Raw genomic sequence first — 23,562 nt, forward strand, 5'->3', positions numbered from 1 at the left:
TAACATCTCATTTTCTTCTTTATAGCCCAAAGGAAAGATTTGTAACATGAATCTTCAAAACCCAGATAAAAGGAAGAGGCCAAAGTGACTGCTAAATCAGAAGTACAAGAAATGTACATGCATTTTTATACATAGTAAAAGAATCCAGTCTGCACCAACTCTGATTCAATAACAAACAGCTGATGCCCTTTCTTTGTTTTTAGGATGCCATAGAGGACTGATAAGATGCTGTGCACAGGAGATAAGGGTCATTTTCATAGCAGATGAAAACCTGCTGGGATCTGAAGGGATCACATGGACAAAAAATTGGGCTCTTTATCCACCAATACTATAAAATCCAGGCAGTTCTACTTGTCTGCTAACAATGCCACCATTTCTATTTGTGACAGAGCCTTCCCTTCCCCTTCTCCAATGCTGCAGCAAAACCTTGGATTCTGACATCAAGCCCAGCAAGCCCAATATTAGTCCTTGAAACAGAGTTTGCAAAACATTAATGAAATCAGAATGAGACTGCAGTTTGGCTTCTTGCCTTGGACAGTGGAAGTGAAATTAAAAGTAGAGGGAAGAGAAGGGACTTGCTCTCAGCTAAAATCAAATAATTGAATGCATTTTTCTCAAATTAAAGCATTTTAAACACTATTTACTACAGGCTTTCCTATTTCAATTAGTCTAGTGATAACTGATACCAGGAGGAAACTATTAAAAGCAGCTAAGATAAACTAGCAAGTAAAGAATTCCTTTCAAAAAATTGTATTCAGCCAGGAAAATCTATTAGGTAAAAGCCTTCTGCCAAAGATAGAAAAACTACAAGGGCCAAGAGAATGGAAAGATGTGTAGAAAAGGGAAACAAATAAGAGAATTGTATGTAAGAAAGCAGGAGAGAGAATATCTGGAAAAACTCACAATGCTTTCCCTCAGGAAACAGCATCTATCAAGCAGTCCTATGGTTCAATGATACTGGTTATTCACCACCTTTCTGAGGCATGCTTTGCTGTTAGCAGTGGCCCACACACACCTTTGCCAGTGCCCAGGCTCTGGCTTGGGATTCCTCCCTGTCCAGGGAGCCACAATGGCCATTTCAGGAGCCCAGGCTTTCTCAAAGAGTGAAACATAACCACCTTTGCAGAAAAAAAAAAATCTGTGGGTTTTTTTTTCAGGTTTTTAAAAGGCCCTCTAAAACTTCAGACTAAAGACACGTGCATATTGTGATTGCACACATTCCCTCCAGGTCGAAATGCAGACCCAAGAAATATGATCCCCTGTAGGGCACCACAACAGAGAACAGTATCATAAAGTCTGCTCTGGAAGGTGTTGGGTGAGAACTGGCACCTGAGAGGTTAATTCAAGATGGATATACCTTTTCCTCTCTTCATCAAGGTGAAGGGAGCAGATTTTCAATCCTGACTGGATTTTTTTTTTTTTTTTTTTTTTTTTTTTTTTTTTTTTTTTTTTTTAGCACAGTCCTCACTGCAAATCAATGAAATTTGTATTCCTTAGCCACCTTACATACCCGGAAGTCCAATACAAAGTAACTTCTAGATTTTATTCTGTAACATTTTACCTCCCTCTTTCCTTTACAGAGGCAAAGGCTTAAAGCAACCACAGCCAAAAGGAACTAGGGGAAGAGGACAATAAACTGCTACTCCTGGGAATTAGCAATGACATTGCCAGAAAAACCCAGCTTGCTTTCCTCCTTTTGATAGCAGACATCATTTCTGAAGTGCCAGTGGTATGTGAAAAAGCCATCAGACAGATGCTCACCCAGCACTGACAGGCTGCTGGAACCAGGAGCTGCTTTCCTGGGAGAGATTGTACCTGCTTGGAACAAGCCTGCCAGTTTAACCCTGTCCTTGCTGGTGCTAAAATCAGTATTAAGACAATCCCAAATGACAGAGGGCAGCTTGCACCTGTACTAACACAAGACAATAGGCAAGCATTCGTGTTTGTATCTCACATTTTGGTAGCTGCAGCCAAAAGGGCTAATTAGCTACCTCGAGCATATATTTACACATCAAAAATAACTTCACAGTGCCTGGCACGACAATTTGAAAATCTCTGCAAAGCTGACAAAAACAAACAAAAAAAAAACCCAAACCACCAACTATTATTTAAATCAAAAAGGAAAAACAAAATAACAAAGAGCAGCCCACACCCTGTGCCACATTCATTCCCACATTCAAAGAGAGGCATCCTACCTTTGCGATCTTTGAACAAGAAGATTCCAATCAGCACGCTGCGTCCAAGACTACACCCTGAAGAATCTGCTAATACAAAACAAAGGGAGGGGCAAAAAAAACCTGAAAACACTGAATTTTTGCTGAAAAACAGTTTTTACCTATGAGAAAAGTTTTTTTCCTATCATACAAAGACAAAAAAAGCATAAAGATATCCATACCGTATATCAAGGTGTGTCTGCATATAAGACACACTAGGAATTTATCCATGTATAAACAAATCCACAGAAGTTTATTACCTATTCATTTGAATTCATCCAGCGTGCACTGCTACAGATTTTAATCTACAGCAGACAAAACCCAAAAAGCTTCAGCATAAAGGTACAACTCTCTCAAATCCTCAACAAGCAAACAAACAAAGCTGACATTTTTTGGAATAAAATGATTACCAGCTCATATGCTGCTGCCATACCCCAAAAGCCTATCCTTAAATAACTGCTGCATAATCATTCTCCCGGAGTGTTGTTATCCATCGGCTCGCTGCCTGTCTCCAGCCAGACGCAGTCTGCAAGCCACCAGCTTGTCTCTACCATGTGCACGCCAGGAAAAGGAAAACTGCAAATTAGCACAAGTCCCCGCAGTGGTGAAAAGGAAAAGAGGGTGAGTGGGAGAGGAAGAGGGAGTTCACTGGCCACAGAAATTTCGAGAACGACGCCAAGGCAGCCGGCTCCGCCATCATCCACTTACAATAGGATGCTGCACCTCGCGGCTGCTGAGGCGGTTTGTCAAGGGGCTGCTGGTATCAAATGCCTGACAGGCATTTTAATTGCATCCAACCAAGTGTGTCCCCAGGAATCAGGCCTTTAATGCTGTGAATATCATCAGCTGGTTCCTTTTGTGCTGCTGCCAGACACACACAAGGCTGCACTGCACACAGGCAGCAGCGCAGCCGGGTTCTGCCGTGATGCCGATCCGAACCCCAAACGGGGTTTATGGATGGTACGTGACAAAAAGGAGGACTGGAAGAATTTATTATTTTCTGCTTTACAGAGCAAGAAGGGAATTGGCTCTCCCTCTTTTATTTTTCTATCTAGTGCTGTTCATGTGTTGGAACCAGCCTGACTACGCTATTTGATCCTTGCATTTGATTATTCACACTGAGGGGAAATAAAACCAGGGAAAATGCAGAAGTGCTGCAGGACTGCAGAGGCAAGCAAGAACCCTTCAGGACTCATACAAGAGTATAAGAGGGCTCACTGCACAGTTCAGCTCAGAAACAAGTTCTTTGTGAAGTGAGGACTTCAGTTTTACTGCCACTATTCATTTGCTGCGTCTGCTTCAATCTCATCGCCTTATTCCAAGGCTTTCTTTAGGACAACATTAATCTCAGTAGAAAAAGGAACCTGTGAATTTGGAAATCACCCTGTGTTCTGTCAGGAGCTGGGGTGCTGAACAGCTCAGCTGGGGAGGGATAGATAAATGAACTTTTTAAAAGAATATGAGAAGAATTAAAAGATGAACTGGTTTGTTTTCAAGCATTTTTAGTTTGTAATAAAACAGCACACATAGCAAAGGAGCAGTCAGTCAGGAGTAACCAATGAGCCCAGCACATGCTTAAGGACTGAAGACAAGATAAAATTTCCCTGCACTCAGGACACACAAGTCAACTAGGTTCACTCCCCAGCAGTAACCTGGTGTTTCTCAGTCCCTGTGACAGCAGAGCACCTGACAGGGAAGGCTGTCAACAGGAAAGTGAAACATCTCCCCACCACAAAATTTGGGAGAGGTCCAACAAACCCCATTTACCTGAGAGTGCCAAGGGGCTTACAGGAAGGAGTAACAAATTCCCCATTGATTTCCAGGGGTTGTCTCCCAAAATTCTGGGGGTAGAGGGCTACAAAGGGAATCAATTCCCTTCTGCCTTCCCCCGCAACCACAGGATGACTTCACACATCCATCAACCCTTGCATCAAACAGAAATTCCACCCTCACTGCTATAAACAGATCTTAGTAACTTATGAGCATCTTTCCTGAGCTGACAGCTTTTCCCCACTCTTTCAACCACCACAGCAGGGAGAAGGATGAGGAAATGGAGGAAGGCAGGCTGTATGGGACAAGGATGACAGTGGACATGGCAGCAAAAAGGCCTTTTGGAAGGAGCAGGAAAAAAAAAGCCAGAGTGGCACTAACGCAATTCCTTGACCTTTCCTCTGAAAAAGCTTCCTGTGACTCATGGGAAGGGGTGCCTGCTGCTGCCACTGCAAAGATCATCCTCTGCAGAGACCAAGGAAACCCTCCCTAATCCTGCCTCACCCTCCTCAGTTCCACCATTTACCAGTTGCTATTCATAGCTTTGCTATGATCTCTCCGTCACTTCTCCAGCTCACCTTCACTGGCCAAAGCAACCAGGAGCTCTGGGAGCAAAACCATCATGGAGCTGGGATGGTGGGAGAATAGGAAATCTTGAAAACTGTCCTGTAATCTCTCTCAGAGGTTCCAAACAGAACTTCTGTGGCTCACAAGGGATGGATACACATTGCCAGGCTGTGTCCTGCACAGGGGATGGACCTTGAACCAGCTACCCAAACCACCTTCAGGCTGCCCATGCCAGCATTTCCAGAGACACAGTGGCTGCTGAAACAGCCCATGGCAAATGGATTCACCTTAAGATACTGCAAATAAAAACCAGCTTAATCATCACGTTTGTTCTGGCTGCCCTCAGATATGTTTTCACACCTATAAAAATACTTCTGACAGGACAAAAGGCATAGGAGGAGACAGGGATGAAGAGCCTAATCCAGATAAATGCTGGAACACAGAGAACACTCAGCCCTGAGATTTAACCTCAGGTTTATCTGGCTTACTCACAGAATTAGGAAACTCATCACATAAAATCAATGCATCCCAACACAGTGAAAACACAAATGTAAGGAAGTTGACAAGTCAAAATCCTGGAAATTATTAAATTACATTTTCAGCATTGTACTTCTCAAAGAGGAGTAAAGACATTTACCATCTCAGTAAATCTCACCACTGTGACTGAGGCCTGATCTAAACTCTACAAGATTTTGCTGGTTCAGGTGGGTTTTATTTCATTTCATTATCACATTCACACAAGATAATGAACTCAATTTCATTACTGTCCAGCTGCAAACTGGGTCCCTCTGTGCAAGATGCTGGGCAAAACAGCAGACAGCTGCCATTACAAATTAGAAGAGCCAAACCCCTAAATAGATATTGGTAGTACTCTCCACATTTTCAGGATAATGAGGAGGTGGGGGGAGGAAAGAACAATCATCAGTTTGGGCTTTCCCAAGGTCACACACAACCTCTGCTCCCAAACAAAGCAAGATACTTCCACAACCTCAGCCTAAGATCTTCCTGCCCAAATCACTGCTGAAGCCTTGCAACCAGTGTTTAACAAAGGACTTGTGGGTTGGTTGCTTCTTTTTTAGCAAAGACTGGATGAACATTTTATGCAATGCCTAAAATAGCTTCCAATATCATCAGTGATGTAGATTAAGAGGCATAGGTCTACTGAACAGGAACTGCACCACTCTGGTAAAAATAGCCCTGGAACAGGGAATTTTCTTTTTATTCACTATTGTCTTAGCACTTGAAACAGGGATGACTGCCTTCTGGAGAGCCTGAGAGGAGACAAATGCTTCACCAGACTCTAAATATTGTCTGATCTTCTGCAGTAGTAATAAATATCAGACTATCTATTTTACCATCCATTTGAGGGGAAAAACTTGGTTTTATTTTTTTCCCCTTCTCAAGGCAGGGGAAAACCAAAATAGAAGAGTGTTAATTAATTCAAGAAAAGCAGATGCAGTTTAGCACACTAACTGTTTCACCAGGGCTATGTGTGAGGAAGGTTGGAGTCACTGTCTTCCTCTCTGTGGTTACTGACAAAACACAGGATGGATGTGGAGCAGTAATGAAAAGCCACAGGCTGAATTAGCAGCCTCTGTGGGTAACAAGGATTTCAAGGCACACTAGAAAGTTTCAGGATGCAGGACGACCCTGGCTTTGTTTTTAGTCTCCTCAAAGTACAAGCATGCAGGAGCTGCTCTGCCCACCTCATGCAGCCAGCCCAGGGCCCTTCAATCACATCATTTCCTTTCCACCAGTGGTGCCACCAGCTTTGTATCCACAGCACATCCCAACAACTCTACAGGACTCCTCTGTCCTTCCTCCCCGGCCCCCGGTAAAACAGGCCTGTCCTGGTGACATTGCATCCAAAGTCACCCCCTATTGAGACCAGCTCTCTGGCACCCACTGCCACACCAGCTGATAAAACATGGGGTTCTGTGCAGCAAGATTCTACAAAGAATCTTCAAATCCCAGGCATATTACGGCCTCTCTTTCTCCTACTTCAGCTTATTTGTTTTAAACATGTCAGACAGATATTTTCAGGCATAATCTCTCTTTTGTGAATCCTAGCTGACTCTCCTCAACTAAATAATTGATATGTGGAATATCTAGAAAAGGATTTTTCTATTTCTTTCTGTGCCAGCATGTCACTAAAATCAAGCTGGAAGATGTAGGATATTCAAATACTCCCAGGTCTGTTTTTCAGAACAACCAATACTGCACTTAACACTTTGAAGCCACCAAATTCTTTGGCTTTCTGAGGAAATCCTTCATTTCTAGCTTAGAGACCAGTGAGAACAAAAGAATAAGAAAGCAAAATTCATTATATGTGTCTGTTAGTCCCTAAACCTTGCATCTATACGTGGTAGAGATACTAGTAACAGCTGCAACACAAGTTTTTGTGCAGTTACCCCAAAATAAACCCTCCCCTCTGTCCTGGGTACTGCCTGAGCTGGGGAACAGCTTCATCTCACTGCTTGTTCAGCCTGCTGTTTCTGGGGTGCTATTGTGATTGACAGCTGGGCAAAAACAAACACCCTTCAAAACAACCTCAAAATCCACCCACAAAGGAAAAGCAAAGAGCTGAGTGAGCAATCACACCCCAAATTTTGACACAGCAGAAGCAAACCTCCAGCTCAGAGAATCACTGGACTATTGTAAGGACAACTGATGTGTCCCAAGTGGTACAGCCCAAAAGTGCCTTGTGACTGCACTGCTCCTGGAAGGCCACCCAAATTTTCAGCTGATTGCCTGGGTTTCCCTCAGAATCAGAAGCAGTTGGTGGCACCAATCCTCCTGCAGAAACCAATGCCACCTGAGAGTGACTTTCCACAAAACCAGATGACAGCAGTGCACACAGCCAGGGATGGCTCTGAAGGCTGAGAGACAGGGCTGTGCAGGCAGCACTGCATTAGTGGGAGGCTCAAAGATCACACCAGTGAACACACAGCCCTGGTCCCGATGGGTGTCCACGTGACAAGCTGCGCATCACAGAGAAACACCAACTGTTTCTCCATCCTATCACATGGTTCATGACTAAGAAAATACTGCAGATAGAATCTGTACCACTTGTTCTCACCTTTTTTCTCTCCTGGCCTACCAGTGGGGTGATGAGTCAAGACAAAAACTTGCTTACTGTAAAATATCACAGCTACTGTAATAGAATTTATTAATGTATCAGTTTGTACTTCGCTTAATCAGGTAACCTAATGCTTTTAAATTAAATGTCACGTCATAACTTTTAACAGAAGCCTTAGCTATTATTCAATATTGAATTTATAAATAAAATATTCTAAACTAATGAATCATTTGTTGAAGCAGATTTTGCAAAACATGCAATTAAAATATAAACAAAGCTGGCATGGTCTTAAAGACATATAAAGCAGTAACTGCAATGCAAAATACACAGATTTAGCTGTTTGTCTAATTATAGGTTTTGGATGGTATTTCAATTCAAATACTATTTATATTTAGGAAAACATGGTTTTTCAGTCAATAGGACATTGGTATATAGTTAATGCAGTAATGAAAATAGAGGTTTACCTGAAACAGGTTGGTATCTGTTACCCTTTCCAGTGAAAAGATATTTGCTTAAAGATCAATCTTTAGATTGATCAACTTGATCTTGATTTAGGCCAACTTAAAGATCAATCTGCTCTCTAGCAGCTAAGTACAGCCTTCCTAAAAGCTGCCAGATGATTATTTTCTCTTACGTCCAGACTTTCCTTCAAGAAATATTTTTTTAATTTGGTTAGCTCAGCTAACTGCTGTTCCTCGACAGCAAAACCAACCAGACAGGCAATGGGAATTGCAGAAACATGTAGTAACATGCAGCACAATTGGTTTCAACAGCTTCTCACTTAGCAGCACTTCATGTAAGGAAGGCAGTGAGGCAGAAACCCATGGAAGAGCTCCCGGCAGCGGAGCCGCGCCGAGGGGAAGCAGCTCCCTGCTCACCTCAGAGGACAGACAACAAAAGCAGCCTTATGAGCACACTGCTGGCCCTCAGCCTGACCCACATGGGCTCAGACATGGCACTGCCAGAATGATGTAACAGCTTATCCCCTCCTGACATGGGCAGCCAGGCTGAGCCTGCCCAGTGCCTGCCCTGCAGATTTCCAGTAAAACCAACCCCAGCCAGCAGCCACGCTGAGCTCCAAGACAAAAACCTGCAAAAACCACCAGAAGCCCTTCCTTGACACCAGAATCTTCCTCTTAGATCCTCCTTGGATCAGAATTTGTATTTATGCACACTCCTGTAGCATTTCAGAGAGAGGTAAGGAGGGCTGGCAGTGTGCACTGCACGTTACAGACACTACTGCCTTTGCACAGGACCCCCTTGCAAGGGCTTCTTAATGGATTCTGACTATCACATTCACTGTGAAACGAACACAGCAGATACTGTGGGCTAATTCATTAGCTACTTATGATTGATTCTTGTTTTCATCATCATAAAAGCAGACTTCCTGTGGTTAACACAATGATTCCAATTCCCTCTTTGCTTACACACATTTGAGCCAGCCACTGCTCCACTGACCCCACAGCATTTACCACATCAAGACTAAAATGGGTTTAATGTCTGGAGACTTAGATTAGGTAACTTAAACACAGCCTTCATTCACCCTGGTCTCACAGCACTGTCCACAATTATTTTTAAGCTGTTTGTGCATATAACTTATTTCTCTCATCTGGACCAGGTAGTTGCCTGAGAGACAGTAGCTATTTCACAGCACTCACACTGTCCATGAGCTCAGGGTACAAAGTGAAGGGTGCCACATCCAATCACCATCACCAGGGAGACTTTTGGGAAGCGTAATGTGATTATAGTCAAATCTAGTTTATCTGAACGGGGTAGAAAACATGAAAGTCATTAGACAAAAGGGATTTTTGGATAAACGAAGGACCTTAGAACTTATCTCATATACCTCAAGGGACATGACCTTCTTTTAGATGAAGTAGTACTTTGATCCATGGGATTTTAGATGACAGGCCCAAATGGCAGTGTGGCCAGTAAGTCAGGAAACTTCTCCTGCTGTTTCAAGGACTGACACAGGACTCCTTGCTACCATTAGCCATCCAGACACTGATTTCAAAGGATAGTACTGTTTAGCAGAGAAGTGATCCCACAGCAATTCTAGGACTGTGGGAGAATATGATCTGGATTTAAAAGGTAGAGGGGAGGATGGAGAGAGGAGCTGCCAGTCTTGTCTCCTCTACCATCCTGCCTGAGTTTCTTTGGAAGACTCCCATTCAGTTCGGCAGGGAACAGAAGCATGGACAGCTCAAACGATAAGGGTCTGTGCTCTGTGCAAGGCTCTAGAGATACACATAACTAGAAAGGAAAGGCAGAACTAAGTGAGTTTAGCAGCTTTAACAAACTCTCCAAGTACATAGGAAGAATATGCTAAGCTTTTTAAGAGCCTGAATAGTCAAATAAAAATCATGCCGAAAACAGAGACAAATCCCATAAATGAGGGAAAGCAGAACTATGGGAATATAATCAGAAAAGCTAAGGAACAACTGAATTATGATTAGCCAGGAACACAAAAAGGCAACAAAAGAATCTGTATGATCTGAAAAGCAGACAGGACAAGTTATCAGTCACAGAGAGGCAGAGCAAAGACGACGCACAGAAGGCTACAGCTCAACATACTCAACATTGCTCAACTTTCACAAGACCAACAGTGAGCAACTACTGCATATGATTGTTTTAAAAAGAAGCAGAACTTCAGGTTAGAACAGGAAAGAGCAACTAAAGAAACACTCAGAACAAGGAAGATGCAGATTAGAAAGTTGTGTGGATCCTCCCTGACCCAAGAAGAGTATTTCAGACTTCAGAACGAACCAGACAAGAGTCTGCTTTATCTTCACAAACATCTTCCCAAACCCCATATTCTCTCTTGAAGGGTCTGTTGAAGCTGTGCAAAATTACAAACAAATCATTAAAGTGCCATCTTTGCAAAGATTTTGGAAAAAAATAAACCAAGAAGTTTCCATGTACCTAAATACCTACAGGGCAAGAGCACAACTTAAAAAATACTTCTGGCAATATCAGTTCGTCAGTAACAAATGCCAACAAATGCATCTCCCACTCCTGATTTTGCTTTTATAAAATCTGGGTTTCACCCCAAGTTAGGATGAGTTTGTCACAGGAAAGCATCTTCCAAAACCAAGACCATTGGTTTCACAGCAGCTCCCAGATCTAAAAGCAGGAAACCAAGAAAAAAAGTACTGAACAGTATATTGAGAGACAAGGCCTCAAAGACATAACTAGACAAATCAGGAGCAAGTAGCTCAACACTAGTTCGACAGGAAAAGGCTTACTCTGGGCAAAAAAAAGACAAACCACAGTTTTGTTTATCCTAATGGGAATGCTATCCCTCAAACACTGGGATAATTATTCCATTTTCTTTGGTGGTGGTGTCTCAGCTGGAGAAATGCCAAAATGTGGGGTTCGCACAGTAAGATAGATACTGGCAAACTTGGGAGAGTCCAGATAAGCAAAAGGGAGAGTTTGGGAAAACATCCTTCTAATCTTTCCTTGTAAAGCACATGTTTTCAGATAGGTTTCTCCAAAGTACAGAAAATCCAAGCAGTAACAAAAATATCTCAGATAATATAATTTTTGAAGATAAAGGAAGAGAACAATTACATTCTAAATCAGTGGGGAGATGAGTGAGGGGGATCAAGGAAGGGGGAATAAAAGAGTAATTCACTGGGCTAACTAAAAGCAAATCTCTGTGCGTGTGGTAACTAGAACCCCTGCTACTAAGGAAGGTTAAATGATTTATTTTTATACAAAGAGCACCAAGAGCAGTGCCTAGACAGGCTGGCATCCTCCTTGAAGAGAATAAGGATCCTGTTGTCCTCCAGGCATCTAATTTCTCTAACTGGGCAACTGGTGCAGCCTCCAGCAAAACTCAGCTGGCCACAGGACTAACTTACATTGCCTTCCCTCCATCCTTCTCAAGCTTAATGAGAACTGCTGGAGCAGAGAACAGCACTGACACAGGACTTCTTAATTCCTAGCTGGAGTACTGGCAATCTCAGCCCCAATCTGCCATTAGGGTCCAGAGAGCTGCAAAGTCTACAGCTTCAGGGACACTGGGGCTGGAAAAGGGACACCAAGGGGAGCTGCAATAGGGCTCCCACTACATCAGCTCAGCCTCTCAGAGGACAAGGCCTGTGGCTCTTCCATGTGAACCCCACCTACCCCTTCCCTCTTTGCTGCTGGAAGACCTCACTGGGGTGGAGAGGGCACCAAGGCTGGCCCCTGCCTCTCCACAGCGCCACTCAGATTGTACTTTAGGATCTGGAGCCAACAATTTTACTGGGTCTGTGACCTGCCATTCCCCAGACGTCCACCTGGTCCATAGGGTGCAGCTGGTTCAGATAAAGGTGTCTGACCACTTATTAACACCACTGTAAAGACTGAAAAATAAAGATACTCCCAGCATTTGCAAGAAGGCTCCCTGCCTCTTTTTAGAAGGTTTCAAAAAGAAAGTTAGTCTTTGGGGCACAAGGGCTCCTGTATCTGGGCAAAAAAATCCATGTGATGATGCAGAACCTGGGAGTGAGAAATCAGGAGAAGGGCACTATTAAGAAAGACCACAGAAGGAACGAAGAGGAGAGAATAAATGGAATAACTAATACACATTTGCTCCAAGGTTCTCTCTGCACCAATTGGCAAAAAGAATACAACTGAATCATTAATAATTGAAGGAACTTGAAGACAAAGAGATTTTCATCCAACGTTAAAGGGATGAAAGACGGCTGTAATGAGAGTTCTGATGACGGAATCATTTGCGGAGGGACTGGGAAGGAGGAGGTTATATTTTAAAGAAATGGTTCCTTTGTAAGACAAGAGCAAGCATTCTCATTACTAATGCAGACAGACACATCTGAAAGACCTTATTCAGCTGATGGTGTCACCAAACACCCTTCTGGACACAAGCTCTCCACTAACAATACTAAACAAGGATAGGAGACTGCTGTAACAAAATATAAAGTGTCACTTGTTTATTCTTTTTAGCTTCATAAATCATTTAAGGATGAATATTAACAAGCAGCCAGTTTTCTGTGCCTTTTTTAACTGATGATTCTCTGCACATAGTTGATGGAAGCTTGAGCTTTCATTGCTTTTGGAAGCTGGCCCTGCAGACAAAGTCAGGACCAACATCAGTAGCAAAACACGGGGGTTATCCCTTCTTAGGAGCTGAATCTTGTACAGAGGAATTTCCACTGACACCTTCTAAAGGCCCATCAGCAGTGGAGACAGGCACACTCGTGTCAGCCTCTAGCTCAAGGCCTGGAGTTTTGCACCAGACAGTTTCTGAGCAAGTGAACTGTGCTAAGAGACAAACAAACAGCACATTAATTTCACTGGCTCGCTGCCATATTCGAGGGCAAAGATGTTAATGGAACTCGGTAAGACTGAAATGGATTGTTTTCCTCAAAAAGAATACAAAGCTACAATTTCAAAAACAGAAAGATCAGACTAGAGAAATTTCTTTAGAGGAGGAAAAGTCAAAAACAAAGAAACAAAAAGGAAAAAAAAAAAAAACCAACAAAACCAAGCAACCAAAACCTCTGTAAAACCAATACACAACACCACATCATTTACAGAAAGTACTAGGATCCTAGTGTGAACCAAAAGCTCACATTATCAGAATAACCAACTCCAAATTAACTACTGATCCCCTAAAGCTATCCTTGCAAACCTTCCCAAGTCCCAGAGTGGGGCTTGTGACAGTGCAAACCACCAAGGGCTTTTCAGATTCACACTGTAACATCATCACTCACCACAGCTAACTCAACGAGCAGCAACTAGCAAGAAGGTATGACAGAAAATGCAACAGAGCATGGCTCAGCCTGTCTGCAGCTCCACCTGAACAGGAGCCATGCACAGGGCGGTGTCCTCCTGCAACCCTTCACATGTTGGTGGGACTTCTTCCCAGCTCCACACAAAGATTGTATTTTCTGGTCTGCTGGCTTTGCTCAAATCATCTTTTGCCATCCCCTGAAGATCCCCACTGCCATTAGCAGGATGGCAGGAGTCGTAGCAGCCACTGACCCAGGTGAGTGAGGCAGAATGGACCCCACAGACCCTGCCCTTGGCTGTAGTTTGTCTGCAGAAACACACACAGAGCCAAAAGCCTAATAAACAGAATCTAGTTTATGAGGAAACTGGATGTTTTTGTATTATTTTTTAGCTGCTGGGGATCTTGTTTGAGATGTTTTCCTCATAAAGTTTCACCTTTGTAAGCTCTGGATTTTGGGCAGTAACCCATACCAAAGCAGTTTGGGCAGGACTGCTGCTCATCAGAGTGGATCCAGGTTGGAGGAGTTCATGGAGAACTGTCTCCCATGGCAGGGACCCCATAGCCAGGGGAAGGACTCCTCTCCAGGGCAGCAGAAGAAAACCTCAGGTGACAAACTGATCAAAACCCTCCAGCCCTGTCTCTCTGAGCTGTAGGTGGGAAGGAGGGAAGGGCTGGAGGAAAAAAAGGTGGTTTTAAGAGCTTGTTTTACTTCTCATTATGCTCCTCTGACTTTTTTAGTAATAAATTCACTTTGTACCTTTAAATTGAGCCTGTTTTGCCCTTGGAGCATTACCTCCCAATCCTTATTTCAACACATGAACACTTCATTAATTTTTTCCTTCTCCTCTGCCCAGCTGTGGCAGGGAGGGCAAGTGAGCAACTTTCATGGGTGTCTGGTGTTGGGCCAGTGTCAAACCACAACACTCACCTTTCCCAAAATGCAAAATACTCTATTACTCCAGAGTTTAACAGGATCTATCAACCATTAAACACAGTTAAACACTGTGAATATTTAGAAGCATTAAAACCTTTTGAGGAAGAAAAAAGAAAAAAGGCATGAGCTTCGCTTATCCTCTGACGTCTGCTTCTAGAGGCCTTTCCTAGGGGTCACACCTGATGCTTTGAGGCAAGAAAACATTGTTTTCTCCTGAGAGATTCAGAATAATTCTGAAATGCTTCTGTGCTATAAATATAGAAGCAAATGTAAGTAAATTTAAAATTAAATAAATGTAATACACACTCACATTGCTAATGCTCCATTTTTTTCCATTTGTTTTCCCTTGTTCTTCAACCTGTTTGCTGAAATTTATAAAATACTCTGCCTTTGGCTTTCATCCATCTGTTACCTTAAAGCCTTTTTCCTTGTCTCTTTTCATTCCCTTGAACAAGGAAGAAACTAAGTCTGGGACATTCTCTATATAAAGCTATATTTTATTAATAAGTTTAAACACACGCATTGGTTCAGATTGACTCCAACATGCAGCCAAGACAGAAATAACTGGAAACGATTTTATTTTGTAATGCCTTGGTAGAAATGATTTTACACTTCAGTAACTTGAAAAACAAGCTACTGTGACCAGAAAATGCTTTCTATCCTGCAACATGTGATCAGCAGATGAATGGATGGCAGAGTGCAAAGGCAGGTATCAGCTGAAGATAAAAAATCTCCTGACTGCATGCCCCTAATATCCAGAAGCTTGCCATCTGATAGAGAACTTGGAGAGTAAGATAAACTAAAGAGCTTAAGGCTTTCTTTTTTTGTGCTTTCATTTTATTTTTATTCAACTACCACTCTACACGTTGCTATTTAATTTCTGTGGCTCAAGGTTTTGCCCCTTTAAAAGACCAAAAGGTTCTCTCATCCTGAACTAATCTTTTATTCTTGAATGGCGCTGGATTGAATCCCCTTATTTCCCCTGGGTATACCAAGGGTAGTGACAGCTGATCCTTGCCTATACTGCCCAGTCAATTATTCTTATTTTCCTTCTGAAGCCCACAAAGACTCTGCAGTACTGAAAGCTCTCCCAGTGTGAGGGCACCTGCTAAGAAATTAATGCATGAGACAAAATAATGGGTGGGAGGAGGAAAGGGGCTGTAAGGCACCAAGTAGCTCACTGGAACCAGAGGCAACAGCTCTGCCCAGCTCCTGCATCTCTGCCCTGACTTCCAGAAAGTCAGTGAGGGAATATTTCTCCAACCCAGCTTCACTACACATTTGGCCTTTCTTACCCAACAGCAGGGCAAAAGATTGTATTGGAATTGTATTGTTTCCATTTTGTCCACGCAGCAACAGCTTGAGACCTCAGCTCCAGATCAGACCCAGAGTCTGAGGTCCTGCATGCACCTGTACCAGCTCACTGTCACATGTGTAAAGACAGATGGACAACACCTGCCAGCTGCAGGTGAGGTGAGCTCTCAGAGGGGACCTGCTGAGGCACTTTCAGCTGGTATTGCATGGCACAGCAATCTCTGAGAACAGCACAGTGGTTTGGCTGCCACAAGAGCCCTCCTCACACCTCCCAGTCCATGTGGAGGGGGAGCAGCAAAGAATGCAAAGAGGATGCAGCTTGAAAATTGAGAGCAAATGCTGTATGGACTGGTCCTAGAACTAATACACAAAACACCCCAACAAGCAAAGAGCAGCTGGGTCCAAATCACCTACAGCTCATGCTGAAATCAACCAAGAATGTCTCTGCCAGTCTCTCTCTCTAAGTGAAAGAAAGCAAAACCCCTGGGTTCAGCCAGGTGTCTTCAAGCTCTTAAAAGTGAAAGACTACCCCAAACAACATGTTAAGAAAAATAGAAAAGAAAGATGGATTTTAAATAGAAGATTTGCCTTACCTGAAGATTCAGAGAAACTACATTGCAGGAAGTGAAGCCCAGCCATACACAGAGGTCCTGCTGCGAGCCTGGGTGCTCTCAGGGAAGAGGCAATCTGAACCAAGGCTGATCTTAGGGACCAGAGTTTGGGGAGAGAGGGGAGGAGCCCCTCATCTTCCCAATGAGATCCCAGCAGGAGCAGAGGCTCCAACTGAAAAGCCCAGCTTTGGCAAATGTGGGATACACAGGCAGAGCAAAGCCCAAGCTGACAAACAGGCTCACTCAGCTGCTGGCTGTTCATTCATGCTGGTGCCATCTGCTTTACTCCATCCTTGGAGGGCTGTAGCAGCAAGGAGGAACAGAGCCTGTTTGCCACCCTCCTGCTGAGGAGCACAGCAAAGGCAGGCTGCTCTGAGGAGAGAGGAGGCTGATCCTTCCCCAAAACAACCTGTGTGGAAGGGGCCAGGCTGCAGGGCAGGCAAGAGGGACAGAAGTGAGGGAATGAGACCAGAAAAGAGCTGAGGAAAGCAGCCAGGTGACTTGGTGACCCATCCCAAGCTCAGCAGAAGGGAGCAAGGAGGCAGCAGAGCCAGGACTGAAGAGGGATTTCAGCATGGGCAGAAGAACACCCATTATCCCAGCTGAAACCAGAGTGCTGCCCAAGCTGGATGGTGCTGACTGGTGTGCAGCCCTCGGGCTGCTCCAGCAATCTTAGCAAGAGGAGGGACCCCACATTCTTGCACCTTTGCAGGATACACAGCCACTGCTTCCAGGGACAACACTTCTTCTTCTAGAAGTTATTCCCAGATTCAAAACTACCCTGATATTAAAGTACTAAGCACATTTGAGGCCCAGATTCCTGAAAAAAATTGTTTACTGATTTCAGAGCTGCGTGGCTTCAAACAAGACACAAGACAACCTTTGAGGCTGTCACCAAATGCAACACAGCCATGAGCTCTGGGACTGCTCACTGAACCACGTGCACATCTCACGTGGTTTTGGGGATACCAATATTAGATCAGCCATCCCCTCCCAGCACGGATGCCATCCTCTCACCCATTGTTGTTGGTAAAGCCTCAGCACAGGAATCAAGTGCTAGAGAACCTCACATATATATGTGTGTGTGTATATATAACCAGACACAGAGCACATAACTGTGAAACACCCCATCTGCTCACGTTACAACATTTTAAACACATGCAATTAACTGAACTGAAATGGCATAAGGATCACTCAGTGTCTTTTTCCCCGACTCCCACTATTTCCACCTTCCTCTCACCCTAACATATGGGAATGCCATATGAATTACTGAATGGATCATGCTAAAACTGGAGCCTGCAAATTCTATTTTTAATACAGATTATGGGGGGATATTGGCAGTCCGTCGTGCAGCATTGTTTGCCTTACAAGTTTGGCCTGTTACTACTTCTGGCAAGCCCCACTTCCAGCACTTCAAACTCTTCCATATTTTTCCTTGGTGTTCTGAAATGAAACTCAGTTTCCATGAGAGTTCTTTGGTGGGAACTTTGCAGGAATAGCAGGTCAGGGGAGAGTTAGCACACTGCAGTTTTTCCAGCCTGCTGCTGCCCTTCTGCAGTAGCCATGAGATGCCCAGTTTTCCCTGTCAAAGCTACCAAGGCATTTATTAATCAATTATGTGGGGCTGTTGCCCTGAGCTTTCATGAAATGTCATGGAGACACACAAATCATCTGCTGCCTTAGGAAATGGACAGAAAAAGAGTCTATATGGGTTTTTATTGTCCTCTGGTACAAACTGGGAAGATATTCAGCTTTTTCACCCACTCTTGAAAGCCCCCCCTTAGGGTTTTTTCTTAGGGTGCCAAAGTCTTAGGAGCAGAAATAATTGGAGCAACCTGATTTGTTTGTATGTTGATTATTAATCCTGACGCAAAGCTAGGGAGATGTACATTAGAGATCCATCAGCAGACAGACACAAAAATGAAGAATCTCTTTACAAGGCCACAGCAAGTTTTACTAGGCATTTTAAAGCCAAGGCAGGTCAGGTCAGCCAGTTATTATTGCTCTGAGCAGCTCACACATCAGTGTCAGCATACATTACCTGAAATTGCCATGGTTATCAAGAACATCATTTTCTCCTACCCTTGAAAATCAATCAAACCTCATCTTTACAGCCCAATGCACCATCAGCAATGCAGACTCAATCCAAAACCAGTATCAGATAAAAACCTTCAGGTGAGCTCACAAAGGACTTGAGGGAACACATGCCAAAATAAATTGATTTTGGACAGTAACTACTTCTTTCCTTTTAACCTGTACAGGCACATCAGAACTGGGCTCCACTGGAAAGCTTTTCTTCTATAATGAATTGAACAAGGAAAAAGAAAATTCACACATACACATACACTGGATGCACAGTTTCTAACTGATTCCAGAAATTACATTCATATTTGTATATTAGATTTTACTTCAGAAAACACAGGTGCTGCCTAGGCAAAATGGGATGCTGGGACCTATCCAGCATTTCCAGCTGTGGCTGGAGACAAACAAGCCAGAGATTCACAGAGTTCCCAGTAGTTAAGGAAGGGAAGCTGGGTGCACTGAAGCAGCTTGAAAAACGTTTAACAAAGCAGAAACTGGAACTGATGTGTCATAAACTACTATCAACTACCATGAAACTGTTACTTCATTTGAATGTGCCACAAATCTAAGCCAGCCTCTTCAGGGTACCACCATTTCACACGCAGAGGCAGCTCAGAGTCTCACACTTAAAATACTTTCACATACTTCTTTTGCCCTCAATGAAAAAGAAATTCCCACTCATTTCTTCCTGGCTACTCTCTGCAGGACTGAAACTTCAGAAACGGTCTCATGGTTTTCCCTGTGACAGTGAGATTTGCTGGCAAGGCTGTGCTTTCTTGTGTATCAGGTTTCTACTCTTTACAGGCAAACTCCCTTTTCTCTTCATCACTCAGTACCAGAGATTTTATTTCATTTTTCCTGATGTAACCATAGATCAAGGGATCTGAAACATTTTAGAGCACAACTGGAATTCGTCATGGATTAGGCACCCATGTAAAGGAATAGAGACCCTGTGCTCCACAAAAAAAAAAAAAAAACAGTTTTCTACTCTTCCTTCTTCAGAGGAGACCAGGAAGAAGAAATGGGCACCTATTCTTAGGGTCAGTGTGGCCCAACTCAACTGGGAAAGATGCCCAAGTTGAGAGACAAGCAGCAGAAAAAGCCAGTAAGAAATTAAGCCTTCAAGAAGCAGCAGTGCTGGGGAGAGGCAGCATGCCTGAGCTGGAGCCCAGGGGGAGAGAGAGCTCAGCTTCAGTGACCGAGGCACTGCCCTCACATGACAGCAGAGCCCTTGAACTGGTCAGGTGGAGCTCCCCCATCCCATATGTTCCTCTGGCTCAGAGTGTGATCCACTCTGCCTTCCCTTCAGCAGGGGGAAGACAGGGAGTGGGAAGAGGGCAAATTAATTCAGAAGCTCTTGGCAGGAATATAAGTAAAAAAATAAAGCCAGAAGTTATGTGAAGCAAGCCCTGCGCTGCCAAATGAAGTCATGCGTGGCATAGTTCTGATCTGAGTATATTTTTTTTAATCTTTATTGTTGTTGTTGTTATTATTATTAGCATTTGGCAAAAGGAGACAGGAAATACCTTGCTGGTGATGTCTGCTCCCAGCACAAGTCAGTTTGGAATGCTGAATAGCTTACCCTGAAAAAAAGGGAGAACCAACTATTTTCAGCCCCAACCTAGACTGTTACTCACGTAAGCAGCATTGCAACAATTTTAGTTTTGTTTCTATTTCATAAGTGGCTATTACATGAGGAGAACAAACATTCCCAACAATGTTCACATTTCTCCTCCTCTAAACTGGGCATGGTTTTGGGGGAAGGGGAAATTTGCACATATATGCCCTTGTGGAAGTTGAGTTCAATTTAACAGGAAAGAGCCTCAGTTCAGTTAAGAGCCTTATAAAGAAATGAACCCTGAAAGAATCCTGCCTTTCAGAGATGTAAACACAAAACCAGAATACACTGGCTCATCTGTAAAGTGAAATACATGGTGCCACTAGAGGATACAAGTAACTCCCAGTCAAGCCAAGGGCTGACTGACTGACATGAAAGACTTGCTCCCTGCAGCAGCAGAACGTATGGTCTAACAGGAAATCACATTTGGAAGGAACCTGTTTTTAACTCCTGGGCAAAGAAGTAGTTTAAGCATAAGGAGGTTGTAAAATTATGTTGCTTACAAAAGATAGGATCAGTTTAGAAATATATAGAGCATCAGATTCATAGAACACTAAGCGAGCCACCTACAAATCTCTTGCTTGAAGTGAAAGCCAAAAATACAGCTCTCTTCTCTGACAGAATACATCCCTCCATCTGTTTGCTGCTTCAGGTCAGATTAAATACTGCAGCTTCCTAGAAAGCAAAATAAACTTTACCTAAAGGGACCCTCAGAACACTGACATGTGACTCTGACTGCTTTATTCCTTCTCTCCAGAGTTTGTAGCCACACAAGAGTCCTGTGCCACTGCTGAGACTCTTTCCACACTCCCTGAGGCAGCGCCTCCTCACACCTGGCTGTTATGCCAAATGCTCTATACCTCCATCACATTATTGAAAAGCACTAGGATGCTTCTCATGGGTGGACCCCAGGACCAGATTCTTTCATTTCTGAAGTAAGTTTTTTTTTTCCAGAAGCCTGACTGGTAGAAATAAGCTCTACACTTTTGTTTCACCCAGACACATCAGGGTCCCATTTGCACAATGACACACAAAGCAGCACCTCTGTGCTCTCGGGAGTACAAAGTGTGTCTAGAGTCAAACAACTTTTAATCCAACACCTGATGCCAATGCTGTGAATCAACATAACAAATATTCAGATAAATAAAATTACTGTGGATGTTTCATCCTCATGCTGGTGGAAAATCAGGACTCCAAGTCCTTGGCTTCAAAGCACAGGACTTCTGTCATCTCAAATGATGGAGAGTCCCTACAGCTGCTTGTAGTGGTGTGTCTTTGACCCAGTCTGCATGGGACACCAGCACTCTCCACTCATCATTTCATGTAAGCCAACACTCAATTTAACTCACTCATCTCTGCCTGCCCTGCCTTTTACCTCTCTTTCTAACTACTACTGGAAGCTAATGGCTGTTTACATCACTGCCTAAAAGAGTATTTCATAAACACACTGGATTACTAAAAAAACAACCTCCATCTTCAAGAAGAGCACCAACATACCCATAATTTTAAATGCAAAACTAATCTTAGTTAAGTAAGGGCATTTTTCAGTAAGACTTTAGCAGATGAGAGCACTGTAACCTAGGGGTAAGGAACATGAACTAAACTTGTTGAGGAAGATACCTGAAACAGTTTCTTAAACACCCTGTACAAACAGCTGCTTCAGAAGCACATGTGCATAACATGTTAAGAAATCAGAATTTTTTCAGAGATGGCATTATGTGCTTTACAATGCTACATGTCCAAATTGGCTCTATTCTAATGTTTCGTGGACCAAACAAAATTAGTCATTCACTTTTATACCACCATAAATTCATGAGGGAAACACAGCTCTGACAACCAGCCATTTATAGATTGCTTTTTCATATCCTGGCCTCACCTACCTGTTTTCTTATAGCCATGGATGACAGAAAACACAGGTGCATGCTGTGTGTGGAAGCATGAACTGATAGATTTATAGCCATTATTAAACCAAATGAGAAGCCAGTGAAGGGACCAAGGGAATCTGATGTGTCATATCAACCACACCACATTTATCTCCTGTGGTTAGGATAAAGATAAAACTTAAATTACTACAGCTATGCAGTTCTTCAAGAAGAAATAGGGCAAGAGAAGCCACAACAGAGCAGCAGCCAAGCAGAAGTTGATTGATGATACCAGTAACCCTTCAACATGTATTGCCACAATCTGGTATCAGCCCACCAAATTACTCAGGAGCACTTGCTAAATAAACGTGAATCACTTTGTTGTAGCAGCCTTTTCCACTGTACACTCAGGTGTGACAGCTGCACCAGCATGCAGCAGCCCCCACAGCTTGCTCACCCAGGACACACACACTTCCTTTCACTCAGAGAAGGTTTTGAGGTTTGCTCTCAAAGCCCAGACTGCCACAAGCTCACAGTGATGCAGCGACAGCCATCCACACATGCACCAGCAGCCTTCATCCCACAAAAGTTACCACCATAAAAAGCAAGGTGAAGTGGCCCTGTGATTCCCTCTGCTGTCTCCCCAGAGCCCAGCAGAGGAACATGAGACCTCTGTGTGAAATTCACATACAAAAAGTAAACTACTACAGAGTACAAAGTAGCTTGTTTGCTTGAGTAGTGCTACATTGTCACACAGGCTACTTCCTGTTAAATCACTATCCTGGTACCTCTCTAGCAGAGTGAGGCATGTCTACATTAAAAAAACCCCATAAATATCAAAAGGATTGCAGCAAAACTCCTAGTGCCCAATCCAGGCTGGTTTGCTGTGCTGCAGAAGGGCTGTACTCGTATTAGAGAAAGACAAGGCTCTCAGTGGTGAACAAGTGCTCCTTCACTCCCATGCCCACCAAAGGCTGTCAGGCTGCAGGACAAGCAGCAGGACCATCACTGCTCACAGCACTCTGGCATGGTGCACAGCACCACATTTCTTCCTGAACTGAATGCAGCTCTTCCCTTTTCCAACTCTTCCACCTCTCACTGTCTTTGTAAGCCAAAAAGTAAAAACTTCACTTTGACAGAACCACAGGGAAATACAAGGACACAAACATGTTATTCACAATCCAGAAAATCTGTTTTCTGAATTAGAAGCGCCCAAAGGCTGAATTCTCCAAGGCAGCTTGCTCAGAGTACTTGATGTGGCCAAGAATAAAGCTGACAGGGCAGAAAAACCCCTTGGATTTTCAATCAATTGCTGAACCACTGAACCGAGCACAGCTGAGGATGGGACTCCAGAACATTACCAGACACATCTTGGGTTCACTGGTGCTTCCCCTCCTCACCTGGGTCCCACAGCTGCAGCTCTGCTCAGCACAGCTGCCAAGGCCAGGGCAGCCCTTCCATGACTGCCACAGACCAAGAGCCATTTCTCTGGGAGGATTATCTAGAGTTCATTCCTTCTGGCTATCCAGTTTGCTGCAGCAATAAAAATAGCTCTACTTCAATAGAGCAAGACCTATGCAGAAAGACTAAATTTACATAAGTTCAGATAATAGCAGAGATTAAAGTATCATATTCAAATATTCACAAGATTACCATGCACAACAGAGAACACATGCAGTGGACATGAAAAACACATCATTAAAGCATTAAAAATCTAAATAGCATTGAAGGAACTTTCTACCAGTAAGGACAATGAATCAAAACTTAAG

At 43.4% G+C, this 23,562-nt stretch overlaps 1 protein-coding gene across 32 annotated transcripts in view; it reads right to left on the reverse strand.

The window, feature by feature from the left end:
* The window catches only part of MAP2 (microtubule associated protein 2), a 222,191-nt gene that overhangs the window by 126,404 nt on the left and 72,225 nt on the right, over positions 1-23,562 (reverse strand). For 23 of the 32 annotated variants that reach the window (XM_077181072.1, XM_077181085.1, XM_077181083.1 and 20 more), the window contains exon 3: positions 2,196-2,261. The exons of 3 other annotated variants lie outside the window; for them this stretch is intronic. The gene's annotated coding sequence lies outside the window, so the exon portion shown is untranslated. Of the gene's footprint in view, positions 1-2,195; positions 2,265-2,623; positions 2,905-23,562 lie in introns of those variants that run through there. 6 more of the 32 variants (XM_077181075.1, XM_077181078.1, XM_077181074.1 and 3 more) reach the window with 4 other exon arrangements.

This window comes from Agelaius phoeniceus, chromosome 7 (assembly GCF_051311805.1).
Source record: "Agelaius phoeniceus isolate bAgePho1 chromosome 7, bAgePho1.hap1, whole genome shotgun sequence".
NCBI lineage: Eukaryota > Metazoa > Chordata > Aves > Passeriformes > Icteridae > Agelaius > Agelaius phoeniceus.